The sequence below is a fragment of the Phaseolus vulgaris genome, chromosome 1, assembly GCF_051622355.1.
Source record: "Phaseolus vulgaris cultivar YP4 chromosome 1, ASM5162235v1, whole genome shotgun sequence".
NCBI classification, from domain to species: Eukaryota; Viridiplantae; Streptophyta; class Magnoliopsida; order Fabales; family Fabaceae; genus Phaseolus; species Phaseolus vulgaris.
In genome coordinates this window covers 285,001-290,000 of record NC_143498.1, presented here as the reverse complement: position 1 = coordinate 290,000, position 5,000 = coordinate 285,001, and positions in this window count along the sequence as shown.

Sequence of the window (5,000 nt, the reverse complement as noted above, 5' to 3'; positions counted from 1 at the left end):
TTGACATGGTTGGTGCATAGCCAAGTTCCATGATTTTGGATTTTTGGCTTGATTTTGTGACTTGGTGGTGATTTTGGTGAAAAACGAAAATGTTGGTTTTGGAAAAGTGGCTGGACTCAATCCTCACAAATGCCTTCAAAGTGATGTGGGAGAAGTTTGGGATCAAAAGGAATTGATCTTGGCATGGTTGGTGCATAGCCAAGTTCCATGATTTTGGATTTTTGGCTTGATTTTGTGACTTGGTGGTGATTTTGGTGAAAAACGAAAATCATGGTTTTGGAAAAGTGGCTGGACTCAATCCTCACAAATGCCTTCAAAGTGATGTGGGAGAAGTTTGAGATCAAAAGGAATTGATCTTGGCATGGTTGGTGCATAGCCAAGTTCCATGATTTTGGATTTTTGGCTTGATTTTGTGACTTGGTGGTGATTTTGGTGAAAAACGAAAATCATGGTTTTGGAAAAGTGGCTGGACTCAATCCTCACAAATGCCTCCAAAGTGATGTGGGAGAAGTTTGGGAGCAAAAGGAATTGATCTTGACATGGTTGGTGCATAGCCAAGTTCATGATTTTGTGACTTGGTGGTGATTTTGGTGAAAAACGAAAATGTTGGTTTTGGAAAAGTGGCTGGACTCAATCCTCACAAATGCCTTCAAAGTGATGTGGGAGAAGTTTGGGATCAAAAGGAATTGATCTTGACATGGTTGGTGCATAGCCAAGTTCATGATTTTGGTGTTTTGGCTTGATTTTGTGGCTTGGTGGTGATTTTGGTGAAAAACGAAAATCATGGTTTTGGAAAAGTGGCTGGACTCAATCCTCACAAATGCCTTCAAAGTGATGTGGGAGAAGTTTGGAATCAAAAGGAATTGATCTTGACATGGTTGGTGCATAGCCAAGTTCATGATTTTGGATTTTTGGCTTGATTTTGTGGCTTGGTGGTGATTTTGGTGAAAAACGAAAATCATGGTTTTGGAAAACTGGCTGGACTCAATCCTCACAAATGCCTTCAAACTGATGTGGGAGAAGTTTGGGATCAAAAGGAATTGATCTTGACATGGTTGGTGCATAGCCAAGTTCCATGATTTTGGATTTTTGGCTTGATTTTGTGACTTGGTGGTGATTTTGGTGAAAAACGAAAATGTTGGTTTTGGAAAAGTGGCTGGACTCAATCCTCACAAATGCCTTCAAAGTGATGTGGGAGAAGTTTGGGATCAAAAGGAATTGATCTTGGCATGGTTGGTGCATAGCCAAGTTCCATGATTTTGGATTTTTGGCTTGATTTTGTGACTTGGTGGTGATTTTGGTGAAAAACGAAAATCATGGTTTTGGAAAAGTGGCTGGACTCAATCCTCACAAATGCCTTCAAAGTGATGTGGGAGAAGTTTGAGATCAAAAGGAATTGATCTTGGCATGGTTGGTGCATAGCCAAGTTCCATGATTTTGGATTTTTGGCTTGATTTTGTGACTTGGTGGTGATTTTGGTGAAAAACGAAAATCATGGTTTTGGAAAAGTGGCTGGACTCAATCCTCACAAATGCCTCCAAAGTGATGTGGGAGAAGTTTGGGAGCAAAAGGAATTGATCTTGACATGGTTGGTGCATAGCCAAGTTCATGATTTTGGTGTTTTGGCTTGATTTTGTGGCTTGGTGGTGATTTTGGTGAAAAACGAAAATCATGGTTTTGGAAAAGTGGCTGGACTCAATCCTCACAAATGCCTTCAAAGTGATGTGGGAGAAGTTTGGGATCAAAAGGAATTGATCTTGACATGGTTGGTGCATAGCCAAGTTCCATGATTTTGGATTTTTGGCTTGATTTTGTGACTTGGTGGTGATTTTGGTGAAAAACGAAAATGTTGGTTTTGGAAAAGTGGCTGGACTCAATCCTCACAAATGCCTCCAAAGTGATGTGGGAGAAGTTTGGGATCAAAAGGAATTGATCTTGACATGGTTGGTGCATAGCCAAGTTCATGATTTTGTGACTTGGTGGTGATTTTGGTGAAAAACGAAAATGTTGGTTTTGGAAAAGTGGCTGGACTCAATCCTCACAAATGCCTTCAAAGTGATGTGGGAGAAGTTTGGGATCAAAAGGAATTGATCTTGACATGGTTGGTGCATAGCCAAGTTCATGATTTTGGTGTTTTGGCTTGATTTTGTGGCTTGGTGGTGATTTTGGTGAAAAACGAAAATCATGGTTTTGGAAAACTGGCTGGACTCAATCCTCACAAATGCCTTCAAAGTGATGTGGGAGAAGTTTGGAATCAAAAGGAATTGATCTTGACATGGATGGTGCATAGCCAAGTTCATGATTTTGGATTTTTGGCTTGATTTTGTGACTTGGTGGTGATTTTGGTGAAAAACGAAAATGTTGGTTTTGGAAAAGTGGCTGGACTCAATCCTCACAAATGCCTCCAAAGTGATGTGGGAGAAGTTTGGGATCAAAAGGAATTGATCTTGACATGGTTGGTGCATAGCCAAGTTCATGATTTTGTGACTTGGTGGTGATTTTGGTGAAAAACGAAAATGTTGGTTTTGGAAAAGTGGCTGGACTCAATCCTCACAAATGCCTTCAAAGTGACGTGGGAGAAGTTTGGGATCAAAAGGAATTGATCTTGACATGGTTGGTGCATAGCCAAGTTCATGATTTTGGTGTTTTGGCTTGATTTTGTGGCTTGGTGGTGATTTTGGTGAAAAACGAAAATCATGGTTTTGGAAAACTGGCTGGACTCAATCCTCACAAATGCCTTCAAAGTGATGTGGGAGAAGTTTGGAATCAAAAGGAATTGATCTTGACATGGTTGGTGCATAGCCAAGTTCATGATTTTGGATTTTTGGCTTGATTTTGTGGCTTGGTGGTGATTTTGGTGAAAAACGAAAATCATGGTTTTGGAAAAGTGGCTGGACTCAATCCTCACAAATGCCTTCAAAGTGATGTGGGAGAAGTTTGGGATCAAAAGGAATTGATCTTGACATGGTTGGTGCATAGCCAAGTTCATGATTTTGTGACTTGGTGGTGATTTTGGTGAAAAACGAAAATGTTGGTTTTGGAAAAGTGGCTGGACTCAATCCTCACAAATGCCTTCAAAGTGATGTGGGAGAAGTTTGGGATCAAAAGGAATTGATCTTGACATGGTTGGTGCATAGCCAAGTTCATGATTTTGGATTTTTGGCTTGATTTTGTGGCTTGGTGGTGATTTTGGTGAAAAACGAAAATCATGGTTTTGGAAAAGTGGCTGGACTCAATCCTCACAAATGCCTCCAAAGTGATGTGGGAGAAGTTTGGGAGCAAAAGGAATTGATCTTGACATGGTTGGTGCATAGCCAAGTTCATGATTTTGGTGTTTTGGCTTGATTTTGTGGCTTGGTGGTGATTTTGGTGAAAAACGAAAATCATGGTTTTGGAAAACTGGCTGGACTAAATCCTCACAAATGCCTTCAAAGTGATGTGGGAGAAGTTTGGGATCAAAAGGAATTGATCTTGACATGGTTGGTGCATAGCCAAGTTCCATGATTTTGGATTTTTGGCTTGATTTTGTGACTTGGTGGTGATTTTGGTGAAAAACGAAAATGTTGGTTTTGGAAAAGTGGCTGGACTCAATCCTCACAAATGCCTTCAAAGTGATGTGGGAGAAGTTTGGGATCAAAAGGAATTGATCTTGGCATGGTTGGTGCATAGCCAAGTTCCATGATTTTGGATTTTTGGCTTGATTTTGTGACTTGGTGGTGATTTTGGTGAAAAACGAAAATCATGGTTTTGGAAAAGTGGCTGGACTCAATCCTCACAAATGCCTTCAAAGTGATGTGGGAGAAGTTTGGGATCAAAAGGAATTGATCTTGACATGGTTGGTGCATAGCCAAGTTCCAAGATTTTGGTGTTTTGGCTTGATTTTGTGACTTGGTGGTGTGCCAAGAATCATGAAATTTTCAAAGTGGTGGTTTTTGAGTTTTGTTGGTTGGAAAGTGTCACAAATGCATGCAGAATGAGGTCTAGAAAGTTTGGTATCAAAACCAAGCCATCTTGATGTGGTTTTGAATTTTTGAAATGTTGGAAAATAGAGGGTTTTGAAAAAAATTCATGAAAATTCGAAACCTTGGCCAATCCTAACGACTTTGGAAAAATAAAAAAAATACTTCCCCATGTCGAAAAATTCTAATTTTTTGCAGGCAATGTTGTACCATTTTTATGAGGATCCCTGCAAAAAATCTCGTGAAAATTCGTTCTCTAGGTCCCAAAACAGAACTTATGTCTACTCAAAAAAAGTGTATCTACTTGTACAAAAGTGGCTTTTGCATATTTAGCTATTAGGCTTCCAACCGTTCGCGGGGAAGGGGCCATCATGTCTGGCTTGCTGCCGGCCGGGGGGGTAATGTCATCAGTCAGCGTCCGCTTGGGCTCACATTTGTGCTGGTTACGCCCAGGGTCATGTGGTTGATATTGAGGGCTTTATTACTCTCGGTCCAGTAGCGCGCGGCCACCACAGGGAAGGCACGGCCTCATCCGCGTGGCTTCTCCCTCACGAGCATCCTGGCGATCCGCCACGGTGGTCGTGCTGGAGAAGAAGCACGGATGAGACGGGTTGGAACTGTGGCCCGGTGCGATCGGGGAAGATTTGTGCCACGCAAATCGTTGGGTGGCTTATTCGAAGACTTGTGAGCATCACGAAGGGGGTATGGCTTCCAACCGTTCGCGGGGAAGGGGCCATCATGTCTGGCTTGCTGCCGGGCGGGGGGGAAGTAATGTCATCAGTCAGCGTCCGCTTGGGCTCACATTTGTGCTGGTTACGCCCAGGGTCATGTGGTTGATATGAGGGCTTTATTACTCTCGGTCCAGTAGCGCGCGGCCACCACAGGGAAGGCACGGCCTCATCCGCGTGGCTTCTCCCTCACGAGCATCCTGGCGATCCGCCACGGTGGTCGTGCTGGAGAAGAAGCACGGACGAGACGGGTTGGAACTGTGGCCCGGTGCGATCGGGGAAGATTTGTGCCACGCAAATCCACAAACACACG